General features: G+C 42.9%; 1 protein-coding gene across 1 annotated transcript in view; it reads right to left on the minus strand.

Moving 5' to 3' along the window:
* The window catches only part of LOC308110328 (protein sidekick-1-like), a gene marked incomplete at its 5' end in the record, with an annotated part of 289,129 nt that overhangs the window by 179,408 nt on the left and 94,945 nt on the right, over positions 1-14,776 (minus strand). The window lies entirely within an intron of this gene.

The raw sequence follows: 14,776 nt of genomic DNA on the forward strand, positions 1-14,776 counted from the left end.
GTATGTATACTTGTTGAGTCAAGCCTTGTCACCACAAACACATAATGCTCATGTAAAAACGTTTGCTTTTCAAGCATGTGCGCTCCGACGCTCCGACGCGCAGCGCCGTATCGCCTCGTCTGGGTTCCCAGCACTGATGTGCATCAACGGTCCAGAAAAGCAGCCATTGTATCACATTTACTCCCTGGAAAGACACGCCGTAACTTGACTACTGCTTAGCGCGGAGCATCTGCTGTGCGTCGCTGGCGCCACTTCAAGCGGATCAAAATGCCAGGGCGTGCTGCACTTTAAGTCGCGCATGGTGACAAAGGTCAAACTCTTAAAGCGGCACTTCACCGCAGCTTTGAAAGTAACACTTGGAAAAAGGAGACTGAAATATGATGGGAGGTGCTTGAAGAGTGTGCCTCACACGAGAACGTCGGGACATATCCTCCTTTGAGATCGGTCGAGCATCATGGGTTTAGGCAGAAATAGGTGTTTGGTGGTGGGGGGGCGGGGGTCCTATATCCTTTCTCGCTTTTTTGAAATGGTGTCTTTTTTCCTTTGAAGGTAATGGCTTCTTCTCATTGGGGAAGTTTTCCACCTGTACCTGTAACTGAGACGCCTCACTTCAAACATGTGCTTGTTTATGTCCCCTGTAGTTGACACTTTGGTTTCATCTGCACCCATAAACTGAGCACCTGTAGACTCTGAACTCCGAAATAGTTTCTGTTATTCTCTTATCAGTTTTTAATTGAATATCGGTTCTTATTTGTTCTCGGCAGGCCTCCTATAGCTCCGTCCCAAGGCCTTAGTGTGTCACCGCCACACATACTTAAATGGGTAGAGGAACAAACATGAGTGTCAATACTTATATCAAAATCAACATTTTCACAACAAAGAATGTTTTATTCTTCACTGAAAAACATGAATGATGTGCAGTTATCTAAACATGTGTCAACATTTTGGAAATTAAAAATTTAGAAAGATCATAGGTCCTGAGAATTAGTCCCACCTGTGTGGATTCCACAGATAGAATTCCTCGGCATCTTGGAAAGGAAGTTCATCCTCTCTGCTTCGGCATTTGAACGCACCAAAATGAGTCAGAGAATTTTGAACCAATCAGAGACCGCATTTCAAAAGGTACATACCACAGGGTATCAAGTGGCCAATCAGGTTGCTTGTTACTGGGCGTAATAAACCGGAGGTCAGTTGTGAGTTGTGTACACAACCTGATAATTCACTATATTTCGGTGAGAAGATACGGATTTAGACTTCCATGATACACATATTTTAGAGGCTTTGAGCAGCACGTCCGCTATTTCTTCGGCAGTCTTTTCCAAAAATTGACCATCAGCTGGCTGCCTAAAACCATGTATAGCATTGAAGATGCTGGAAATGCAACTTTCACCTTCGAGTGGAATATGAAAGTATTCCCTTCATTCAGGCATTGATTAATCAGCCTTTCAGTCGGAGTCCATCTCACAACAACTTTGGGCGTCCTGACCTTCCAGATGTTACTGACTTGACAGGAGGCAGACAAAGGGAAGTGGAGAAAGACTATCAAAGAAAAAAAAAAGCCAAGACAACTCCAAAGAGTTTAGGTCAACCTGCTGCTGATGTTGGAAAAAGAAGTGAATTGGTTATCACCGTCACTTCCACCATTAGTCTATCCGCCAGTATAGTTACATTTAATTATAGTTAGGAGTATAATTAACTATGAAAGGAGAATTATTATGCAAGTGGACAAAAGCAAGTGAGGCTTTTGCCTTCACTAATACGTTTTTTATTTGGCATGACACGAGATGAAATATAAGGATGTGCGCAATTAGTCGGCTAGATGATTAGATGTCCGCCCTCTCGCTAGCCTGCACCAGAAATATTAGTCGGTTAGTGGTTATTTCAGTCTGAGCTTGAATAACTACCGATTTAAAACAGCGCAGTGGAAAGTTGGGGGTGAAGCTCGTAATTACATTCATCTACCAAATGAAACAAGGAGTGAGTCAGGAGGAAAAAAAGAGGCATTGATCACTTCACGGCTCTACTTCAATATTTACATTCCTCATAAAGTCATTATTTTTCCTATTTAAGTTTAGAAATTCCTTTCCTACCACACATGATTAGACTTTTCATGGTGATGACAAAATATCCTTAAAACACAAAGTTAAAATAAAATCTAAGGAAATAAATAAAAAAAGTTATTAGGATATCAGGGAGAGAAACCTGCTGCTGATAAGCAACTTTTTAACCCTCTGCTGAATGTTCGGACTGTCAGATTATAAATTTGTCAAAGAAGGAAAAATAATTATATTTAAAAAAAAAAATAAAGAATGTGCGATGAGTGAGTGCTTCTGCCCGTTTCTCCAGGATTACTTCAATTTTCAATATCTGGTGGTTCTTCAGTTTCACTGTGTGTTTTGAGTGAACTGAACATCTGATGTGACAAATCTGCTGATGAATCTCCTGATTGGATGGTCATAGTCGAAAAGTGTTGAGGGCCACTGCAATGAGTGTAGAAATCATGGGTATGAGAATTGAGCATTGGCAAAAAAAAAAAAAAAAAAAAATTCCATCAGTGCCAACAGGATAGAAATAAAAGTGCAGAAACGTGTGATCACCTATGGTAGTGGCACACCCAAGCACAGATTGTACAGTTTTGTCTTTTCCAGTCACTTTGCAGAGGCTGACTCATAACAAGCCCGCTAAAATCACTTGTGCACAGGTGCACTTCCTGCACACTTGTAAACAATGCCACCCAGTCTTTAACTCTTGGCTCAGGTGTGCAGACCTGGCTCTCCACCACAGAGGGCTGAGGCTTCCAGGGTAAAGAGACTGTCCACAGCAACTAGCGTCTGGACCTGCCGGGGCATTTACAGGCCTGGATCCTCTGAAGCAGAAAAGAAAGTTCAGCTTCTGGGTTTTGCTGTGCAAGATAGTGATTTATTTCTTTTCTTTTAAACATGCACAAACATAAAATCTGGCTCAGAGAGGGCAAACTTATCTCACTGCAATGTTTGGAACAGGGACGGCTATAACTGTAAGCCATAGTTTCATATTCTCTATTTCTCTCTTTCCCCCCTTTCAGATGGCTGCCACTTCAGTATTTCCTCAAACCCTCTCATTTCCACTCCACTGTCTCTGCTTCCTTTCCTAATTCCTTATTCCCCTGCCGATGTCTCAGGGCCGCCGCTTTTCTTCTCCTCTCCTTCTCTGCTTTGCTTGCGCCGTTTCTCCGTCTCACTCCTTCTTTCAGATTGATAGCTGCCTGCTCTCTGCACAAGAGGGAAGTGTTCCATCTAAGACAGATTTATATGTGTGTACGGCTGGCTGGAAGAGATCGAAACAGTGCACGCGTGTGCATGTGACTGTGCGCTGGTGAGAGCATAAGGATTTATTTGGAATATTCTGTCTCTACACAGCGATGGCTGGCAGTGCAGACTCCAATGTCAAACTGCTGACCAGCACTATAATTCACTCCCTCTGTGTGTGCGTGCGTGCGTGCGTGCGTGCGTGCGTGCGTGCGTACGTACTTGCGTACGTGCGTGCGTGCATGTGTGATACATTTGTAGGGCCCTACGTTTATTATATAACGCTGTTAAGCTGCAGGTGTAACAGTTTTAAGGTTTTACTGCAGTTACACAAACAGAAACCCCACACTTGCTGTACTACAGAATGTTTTATGTCTTTTAAGGACAAAGATTTTACTTAAGGGCTTAAAATAGAGTTGGATAAATTTTGAATTATGGCTCAAGTTAACAAGCTTTACAATTTTGAGCGAGGCCTGCAAGCGTAAGTCTACAAACGTGTTTGTGGCTAAAAGTTAGGCCAAGACATTGGGGAAATGTCCAGGTAATGTCATGTTTAAGTTCAAGTTAGGCAGGTAGTTGTTAGTGCTGAGTTTAGAGGCAGTCTGCAGCACATCATTCTAAGTCAATGTAACGTCCCCATCAGGCATAGAAATATAGAAAAGAACAAGAGAGAGGGACCAGGGGAAAGAGGTCACACCTGCATGGATATTTTCCAAAAGACCACTTTGATTTCAACTCTTTGGCACTGTGTCACAGATTGTCCAAAATGCCTTTGCTTTCCCGTATTTCGGACAATCTGTGACACATCTTCAAAGGGCTGTTAGAAGGTCAAAGAGTTGAGGTCATTTGAAGAGGGGTTGTATGAGGTACTTATCAATGCTGAGCACATTTCCTGAAATAGATAAGGCTCAGGATGTCCGAGGCTGACGTAGAAGCGAAGACGTGAAATCTTTAGAACTTTCTGAGCAAAGGCAAAACAACTGTTTCATGCTACTCTATATTTAGAGTATTGCCTCTGCTCGGCCTCGTGTACTGTATCGCCCATTCTGATGGGCAACTGAAGCTTTTACGTGACACCCAACTCACCTCAGTCACATGACACCAAGGCCCCGTTTCCACGTTCTCAAGTGAAAATGTGAAAAGATGAAACTTATAAACAAGGGAAAACAGCGACTTTTCTGAAACGCTGCCACTTTTTAAAAACTGCTTCCAAGGTGCAAAACACTCGGACTCCATCTCCGTGTAAACGGGTAAATACAACTTTTTGAAAATGCTCCAAACGACTCCCCATGTTGATGGAGGAAAACACTACTTTTCTGGAACGCTGCTATGTCACATTTGCACCACAATAGTTCTACTACGTATGTGAAGTTGGCAAGATAATAATAACAACAAACGTTTGCCTCCAGAGTGTCGTGACTCCCAGTACATATTCTCCTGGGACTTGCTGGTTTTGTAGTTGAGAATCAAAGTAATAACAATCCAACTCGGTCGTCTGTCCATACGAATGTCCGTGTTCTCACCATTTTAAATGTTTATAGCACATGTTCTCTGCAAACAGCAGCAACCACTACTGGTCGAACATGAAAACCACAGTTTTCAAAATCATGGCCTAAAACTCTCACAGTCCAACACGCTGGGTGATCAAGGCAGCAGTATATCATCAACGACTGTATCGAAAAGGTCTAAATTTACCGATCGAGTCTGGTGGCATCGGGGAACAAAAACAATATTACAAGCACAGGTTGTTATGGGACGAGGCCACGCAGGAACACACTGAGGTGTAGAGGGTTAGCACATGACGGTGCAATTCTGGACCAGGAGCTTCCACTTCCAGCTTAAAAAGGTTTTCTTTCTTGATATTTTGTACATCAGATATACATTTCCACATAAACTTTTCTTCCCATAAAGTCGTAGATGTTTAGGAGTGTATCCCTCAAATATCATCAAACATGACAGTCAGCTGTGATGTTGCCAGAAGGAAGGTTTTGTACCTTCGCCTAATCTACTGCACTCTTTACCTACTTTTATTGCCCCCCCCCCCTTCGCCAAACCTGCCAATCATTGTTCATGGTTGCTTAATACCTTCTACTTTAAAGACAGTCCATTAGAAACTATAGATAGACGGCGAACACTACATTTGAGCGAAGCAAGGTCAGCTAACAGCATGTTTCACTCACTGCCACTATCGGTCTCCCTCCCTTCCTCTCTCTGTCACTCAATGTCATGGCGTCACCCTCTCTGCCCCCCCCCCCCCCCCCCCCCCCCCCCCCCCCACACACACACACACACACAGCCGTGCTGCCTCTTTCTAACCTGTCTATCTTTCTCGTAAGCCCGGCTACCCGGCCACCTCTCTGTCCATCAAGCCCCACCGCTTCCTGCCTTTGTTCTGTCCTCCGTCTCTTGTTGCCCCTCGGTCCATCTCTGTCAGAGCGTGAGGCAGCTCAAGGTCTCCTCTTTTCTTTTGTCTCTTCGGGAGGAATGTTGCCTAACAGAGAGATTGGCCTTCAAATATGACAGGAGAGTCACAAAGCAGACGTGTCCTCTCTCTCTCACACACACACACACACACACACACACACACACACACACACACACACACACACACACACACACACACACACACACACACACACACACACACACACACACACACACACACACACACACACACACACACACACACACACACACACACACACACACACACATTTTTGATTCTCCCCCATCTCTCTCTCTCGCTGCTGTATCACGGACAAGCCTCCACTCCCGGGTTAGACTCATGAAGCTGCTTAGGCAGATTCCGGAGAAGAATTCAATTTGTCGTGGAGATGAGCGTCGCGATAGAGGAGAGGAGGGATAAAAGGACAGGAGGAGAGGGAGGGAAGAGTCTCCGCTCGGGGCCTGAACGTCCACCACCATCCTGCCCTTCCTCTGGTCTTATCCGGCCCTGTGAGTGTATGAGCAGTGACAATTAGGCCCTGAATGACCTTGTCCTTTACAAATGTCCCAGAAGAAAGAAAATCATTATTCTTACATTGTGCCGCATTAACTATTCCAAAATGATATCTGGGTTTTTTCTGCAACAGCTGCTGTGAGATGTGATATTTTTGCCGGCTCAACATGGGGTCATGGTGCTGGCAAAACCACTAACAAAATGTAAATTTTTTTTGTTTGTTTGTTTGTTTGTTCTTGGGGTTTTTTTAGACACGAAGTTGGAAAGGTGACGGTAAAAAAGGGGAGCCTTAGGTGGTCCGGTTTGCATTCGGATATGCAGAGGAAACCCCGCAGTGTAAATGCATTTCAGAGCACCGGCATAAGAGAATGAGAGTCCACGGGTAAAGGTTGAGCCGTGGATTTCATTCCTCCCTGCTTAATTACTGGATGTGCATGTATATATGTATGTGTGTGGAGCAGAGCGTGTACTCCTGTGTGAGTGTCAGGTCAGAATTAGGGTCATTCACTCCAGAAAAATCTCTTTATCTTCATAGACCCGAACCCCCGCTGTGAGACCGGGCGGGCAGGACTGGCTATAGTCTATGAATACTGATGGGATGATAGCCTGTCTCGCTCGCTCTCACTCATGTACAGGCTCACCCGCTCGCCGTGGCTTTCCTGACGAGCGAGGGTGAAGGGGAGAAAATAACTAAATCAGTCTCTTTTATGAGTAATTTTTCAATGAATAAGTGGGCACAAGTTGCATGGCTAAGCATTTTTTTTCCCACGGTAACAGCAGTCTATTTGATTATGGGGTGCAAATGAGTTCTACTCCTTTTTAATCTAATAAGTCTGCCTGCGCTTGTTTCAACAGGCATTTAAAAGCACTTAATTGGACTGACAGTGTGTGAGGCGAGAGGAAGAATTATGAGTTGAGTTTTTGGCGTGTTGCTCCCAGTTCGGATAGAGAGCCGGGGAAAAAAAAAAAAGAGCTAATTAATTGAACAATATGAGAGAGGAAGGGTTGAGAAATTACATTTTGTTTCAGCTGTCCATGATTTCAAACAAATCAGATGAAAGCATGCAGGAGGATTACTGATGTAACAGTGTGAAAGTTTTAAAACCGTTAAGGTTACCAGCTCTGTTGTTAGGTGGTTCTGAAAATGTTAAATAGGTACAGAAACACATTGTATTCATACTGTTATTTTATATCAAGGCAAAACTCATAAGATGGGAATTCAATTGCAGCATTAAAGCACTACAAAAATAAAAATGTGCATTCATTTCACAACATGATCCGAACCGTCCGTATAACACCACAGTTACCACAGTTGCAGACTATAAACACTGAAAAGACCTTTTAATGTAAAACATTACGACTGATCCCAACAGCACTTAACATCTTACATCATATATAGATATATTATAAAATGCTACGCTATTCTATGTTATGAAATATGCAAGAAAAAATGCCTGTGCTCCTTGAAACTGCATATGCGTTATGCATTAAAAACTAACATGTATATCACATGATATGTACTGAGACTCAAAGGTTGTATTTACTGATTTTTTTTTTTTCCAGACAGATGGATCACCTTCATAACTAACCAACAGGGTATCGCAAACATCCAAAATCAACCAATCAACTTTAAGACTGAATCCAAAAGGTGTGTTCTTGCCACAAAGAACACACAAATATAAAATTTCTATCTAACTATATCATTTAAAAGGTTTGTCTTCAAGCACTGTACATTGAAATATGTTTATTTCTTCTCTGATATCGTCAAAATAAAAGTAGTTTTTTGGAGGAATCTTATTTTCACTAACAAAATATTTGGAGAGGAACCAAAGTATTCAGACTCAATCTATATGAATCTACCAATCCAAAATCAAAAACCATGGAGTGTTATCCAAACTCAGGCCAGGCAGTGTGCTAAGGCTGCCACACCATTTATTCTAAACAAGACATTTTATTTTTGAAGCTGATACAGGAAATTACAGTCAAACGTTGTCACTTTCAGCCCTTTGTGAAAAGTGCTTGTCCCTTCTACTTGCTGTGTTTATATCTGGTTGATGTGGACAGTATCTAATCATACAAATAAAATGGTTGAAATTTCAAAACTATATATTTAACTATCTGAATTGTGACTTAAATTTACCACTGAAGCACTTTTGTTTTATTTATGGAGATGAAGCAGGTGATGGTGAGTGATTTTGGAGCACTATAATCCATCTTGAGAAACATACTCCATCATCATTTACAGTAACACAGAAATTAGCAAAGTGATGTGATAATTGAAGTACGATTAGAGTCCCATCCCAGGATGAGACCCGAACATTTCAATGTTCGTCTGACGCTAAATCCACCGATGCAAAGTTTGGATAAAATGATGGAGTGAAATACGTATTCAACAAGAACTGTAAATTCTGCAGCGAGAGCCAGAGGTGAGTGAACCTCACAAGAGTGAGGTGAATATCAGGTGAGTTGTTGCTCAGACCTGAAAGCTGATGAGTTGGATTAGAAAACTCTCTCTCCCTCTTGGGTTAGGTGGGCTATTTAAAATCGTCTTCACGTTTCTCCCACTGAGTGAAGCTGACAGCTCTGATTCCAGATGTGTATTAAAAAAAATATATAATGGGAAAAAAAAATCAAACATGTTCAAATTGTTTTAATGAGAGCGGAGGGCAGCAGCTGGATTAAAGTGCCAACGATTAGACTCATTAAACAGCGCACACTGGAGGATTTTATCTTCTAAATGTCAACACCAGCCGGTCCGGTTTATCTCGGTGCGATACATTATGACACCCAAGTTAGATCTAAAATCGGCCTCACAATTAAAAAAATGGTAAACTAAAGAACAGCCTCTCCCAGCTGGACTCGGTTACACACATCCATTGAAGGAGCCACCAAAAAGATGGTGATGGATTAGCACAAAACACCTACTGCTGTTCCCACGGTGTCGGGAGATTAGGCAGCATTTAGTAGGACGTTAAAAAAGAGCAAACGCAGAGTAAAGACATGTGTACACCTTTAATTAATGCATATAATATCCACATGTCATCAAAGTCTGACTTTAAACTGAGTATTCTGTCATGGGATATTTCAGTGATTTGGATGACTTATCTAAGAACATGATTGGCGCCTTTAAAATGAGACATTGGGTGTCAAACCCATGTTAAACCTTTCATTGGCTACCACTGTATGTGTACTGGTCAAACGCTTCCATTAGCATTGTTCAGTGTGGCAACAGCACATGCCTGAACCCCTACGACATTAGATCGGACCACAATCTGCCCTCCGTACTTTGATGTGGTCAAACGGTATTCACGCTTAACACGTTTGAATGCCAGGTGGAAAGGGAGCCGTGTTTCTGGTGGAGATCAGGGAGCTGCACCACAAAGGAACGACTCCTGGAGAGGAAACAGAAGACGAGGCGGCACCAGAGAACAAAATGTTTCCTCTGCTTCATCTGTTGTTCGATGGAGCGCGGCACAAAGGACGCGAGCGCAGAACTTTGATCAGGAGTTTAACTCGGAGCTTTTCAAGTTGGCAGCTGCTTTAATTGACTACTGAATGTCAGGATGACTACGAGAACAAAGTATCACTCTGGCAGGGCCGGATTACCCCACCCCCACCAACCACCACCACCACCACCACCACCATCCGCCAACCCAACCCATCCCTCTCTTCTTGCTGAGACAGCCAATCACAGTTCCCACCCTCCAAGCTCCTGCCGTGCCTGCTCCAATCACAGTTTCCACGAGCTTTGACTGATAGCTGTCTGTGCGGCGCTGGCAGATGACTGACTGATCCTGATGGGCTGATTGGCAGGTGTCAGACCAGGAGATGCAATGCCAACCATCACACACACACACACACACACACACACACACACACACACACACACACACACACACACACACACACACACACACACACACACACACACACACACACACACACACACACACACACACACGAGCACGTGCAGGCCGACTTGGAACAGTGGAATCTTGAATACAGAGTTCAAAGTGAGAGCGCTTGACTTTGCTTGGGAGTGTGTTTACTTCCCTGTGTCACTGATAGTATCATGTGTAGAGATTCATAATAGATTCTTCAACAACTTCTACAACAAAAGGTTGTCAAGGAGAAACACGCTCGGGAAACAGGTTCAACTTTTTCTGTCTGGTTTCACTTCCCCAGCCTGTTTTGACAGCAGGTACAGTCGCAGGTGAAAGGACAGAAAATTCACACTGGCTTGCTCATTTAGTGAAGTTGAACATATTCCCTGCGACTACGTCAAATCAAAACAGTGATTTGAGCAGTCGACTCAAAAATGCCATTTACTGCTTTTCTTTGACATTTAATAATGTCAGCGTAACCATCTGTGCATGTGTATACATATGTCTCTACAGGACATCCCGTGGAAATGTCACTTTTCAACGCGGCGTGCTTTAATTGAACGACGGTCTTGTGAGTGAGGAAAGAGGTCTGCTTTGGTATTGCAGCAGTGTGTTGTGTGCGTTCTCCAAGCCTCACGTCTCTCCAGAAGAGTTATGGATGTTATGAATGCGTGCGGGTCATGGCGGTCCGGCTCCTAGGATGGGAGGAGGTTACAGGGCTGATAAATGGGGCAGAAGAGACGCAGCAGAGGCGGGGTAGAGATGGAGAGGTGGGATGGAGGGGGAGTGGGGGGTGGCGTTTAGGGTAATCAGGTGGAAGAGACTGTGATCAGTGACATTTAAGAGGTGGGCCACACCGCAGGGCACATCTGCGAGGACACACACACACACACACACATTGAACAACACACAAACAACTGTCAGCTCCAATCTCCTGGTAGGCAGAGGGGAGGAGGAGCGAGGAGGTGAATGAGTGCGTCGGGATGGAGGGAAATAAATACCTCCCGCGGAGACAGTGGCCTCCTCCTTCTTTCTCCTTGAACAAAGCTATGTACATGAGCGACTGTGCAAACACCCCGATACGTTTGAATGACACGCACAAACAAGCAGAGACAATAATTACCCCTCTGTTTTACTTGATATGCTTTCTTTTCATCCCCCGGCTTACCCCCCCCCCCTGCTTTGTTGTCCTCAGCACTTCATGCATCCCCTCATTAAAAGTCTTTCTGTAGTTGAAAAACAAACTTTTTTTATTTATACACAGATTATCAATCAATCAATCAGTGTTTGCAGATATAGATCAGTGAAAGGAGAACGAGCATCACCATCAAACAACAACTGCTAGTTGATGAGGATGCCAGGTTTTTTTTCCTGAACCTGTCGGACATGATCACACCACCACCACTGGGCTCCACGCACACACGCACACACGCACACACACGCACACACACGCACACACATACATGACCCAGATTCTGGTCAATACCGAGAGATTTCACAAACACGACGTTGAGACATGTGAAAGTCTGACAACATGGCTCCAGGCTCCGTGTCTCTCACACTGCGCTCAATAGCGTGGTGAAACACAGACACACACACGAACATCAAACCCTCCAGAGACAGAAAGAGATGCGAAATGAAAAAAAAGTAACCTGATTCTTCAATAGAACAAAAGTTTGAAAAGACTTTACATGACTTTCAGAAGTCTTGAGCTTGGGCACCGTGTCAACATGTTTGAGTTTTGGGGGAAAGGCCGTGACTTTACGAGGAAAAGGGATCGTCCCTCTCTGATGTCTGAGAAATCATCTTGTTCCTAGTCGATATTTTCAACATTAGAAAGAACATGACAGTGAATAAGAAGCAGCATTCCTGCCACTTTCCCAACATAGAAACTATTGATCATTAAGACGATGCACAATAAAGGCAATTTGTCTTTGTCAGATAAATCTAGTTGTAACAATTGTTTTCCTCTTGGTGGTAAATTTAATTTAAGTCCCTTTTTAAATGACGCCATAAAATGCATTTGTAGGATGAGCAGCGCAGCGATGTGACGGTTGCGCCAAGTCTTCTTTGCCGTTGCCGTCCGCTCGTTTTGAGCTTCTGCCGCCGACAGACGCCGACAATCAAGTGTCTGATTGTCGCCTTTCGGTACAGAGAGAGATCTACAGATATCGACTTGAGATTAGACAACCAGCTGCACAATCTGGGACCAAACTACTTCCTACAAGATGACAACAATTTTGAAGATGAGGGTTTGGAATCCACCAATCACGAGTCAACAGCAAAAAAAAATTAAATAAAATAAATAAACAGAACATGCAACCCACATACCCAGCTCATCTGCACATCCTATTAATGCATATTCCTTACAAATGAAGCACCAGTCAGAAGGGAAATGATCAGAATCCCCATTGGTATAAGACAAAGGTGTCAACTTGCATTATGCAGCATTGTAACAGCTTTAATAGACGTCTTTTGGACATTTCAATGCACTAGAAAGTATGGCAGTATTTTACCTGTCCAGCCCACTCGCTGTACACGACTCCCGAATTAAAATGTAATTAACACCCCTAATATAAGACTTATCGCCAAGAAGTACTGTTACAAGAAAGAAATAATGATAAATAAAGCATCCTTACATTTTATGTTGAGTTTATTTGAGGAGGTGACGGACACCGTGACTCCTTTTGGCTTTGTCATCTCTCCAGTGGACACGCAGTTCATTTTTAACATGAAGGACATTAATTGTGATTTGATGTGAAACTACCCGATGACACTGGAACAAACTTTCATTCAAGAAAGTCTTTTGTCTCTGATTTTAGATGGGGCCTTGTGTTCATCCTTTAAGATTAATGCATGAGAGACTCCCATGCACAGTTTATTCTAAAAACCTTATATTATAAATAATACAATTAGATTTCTCTTTTTTAGTAGTCTCTCATTTCATTCATTTGGTCTAATGACAATTGAAGGTATGACCCACCAGATTCTGCTTCTGATCACTTATAGCTCATGATTAAAACGCAAGACATCCTCCACCCATTTCCCAAAGTAGATTAATAATGTATAATTACTTTAGTTTCATTCGATATATTAGTTTTATCCTACTGATGATGTGTTGTTGCAATAGTAATCCTAAGACAGCTTCTAAGATTTAAAAAAAATATATGTTTTTTTGTCTGTGTGTTTGTTGATTTTTGTTTATACTTTGAAAATAAAAATCAACATCAGCATCTGTTTGTGAGCCTGTGGGCATGTTTGATCTAAATCTCAAGTCATATTGTAAAGAATAGGATGAAGTGAAAATGTTTCTCAGAGTTCAATTTGTGAGTTGCCAGATATTTCACTGTTTTTTTGTTTGACTGCAGACACAAGCAACATGCCAATTAGGGCTTTCTTTTAGTTAAACAGCCGACACATTCACCTTTATTTGACGTGGTGGGTTTACCAGAGGCTTTTTGTTTTGACATGATTTTACCCAGCTGGTGATTTCACATGAAAAGTGTTTACCAGGGCATTGCAACGTGCCTATGTTCATCTTTGGCTGCTATAAAGTCCCTGGCTATGTCTTGCTTCGATAAGCGTTTAAGAATATTTGCAGGATCGCGAAATATAAAAAGTTTACAGATGTAAAATGTAAACACAGTATTGAAGTAAGTGGCGACAATCCTTCTCAGATGAAACTCTGGTCATTCCAGGTGAACCCTGGCACTCTGGGAAATATCCTGAGAAGTTGTTTGGTGTAAGCCAAGTCATTCTTTGTCAGCTGGTCACATCAGACTGAATGTTGACTTCTGCTTCTCGTCTTCAGGACAACTCCCCACCGTCTCTGCTGCTTCAGATTTAATATGTCCGCTCAGTTTTAGCTCCATTTTATAAGTGTGTGTCCAAAACATCCAGCGCACACCTGTCTGACTCCAGCCGTCATCGCACTCTGACAGCCGCCTCTGTCCTGACCTTGGGCCGCGAGGGATACATGGTTCTGAAGAGATTGACGAATTGTATCCTTTCATTCATTATTGAAGCGGAGATCAAAACCACTCCACCCGGGATATCAACGTGACAGCCACGGTGAACCAGACAGGGGGAGGAGAGGGGAGGAGAGCGCCAGGACAACAATGGAGGGAGAGAGGAGAGGAAGATAGGGAAGGTCATTCAAGCGAAGGAGTGAGGTTGAGAAGCGAGGGCAGGGGAAGAAAGGAGAAGCATCTTAAACAGCAGCATTATTATTCTTTTTTTTTTTTTCACTCCATACATCCAGGCATTCCTTCAGAGATGTGAATCAGTCTGGCTCTCAAGCTCACAAAATGCTCCAAAGATATGAAGTTAATATTAGATTTAAAAAATAATTAAAAAAAAAACTTTCGAGAGGAAGAAAGTGGGTAAAGCCATTGAATAGTCTCATCCTATTTGCAGTCCTAATTAAGTAAAGCCTGACCTGTTTAAGAGTGACAAACTTAATATGCGTATCTCACTTAAACCTCTCAGAGACAACTGCGCAGTCTTCAAGAGAAGGTCGCAGGCAAGTGGAGAAGTTCACATCACTCGGGGAAGAAACATCTCATTCAGTAAATGTCTCATCTCCGAGGGAGCCTGCTGTCATTTCTACAGTAACATTTTTTATTTTACATCGACTTCTTGTTCTG

The sequence above is a fragment of the Lipophrys pholis genome, assembly GCF_963383615.2.
Source record: "Lipophrys pholis genome assembly, chromosome: 5".
Classification (NCBI taxonomy): domain Eukaryota; kingdom Metazoa; phylum Chordata; class Actinopteri; order Blenniiformes; family Blenniidae; genus Lipophrys; species Lipophrys pholis.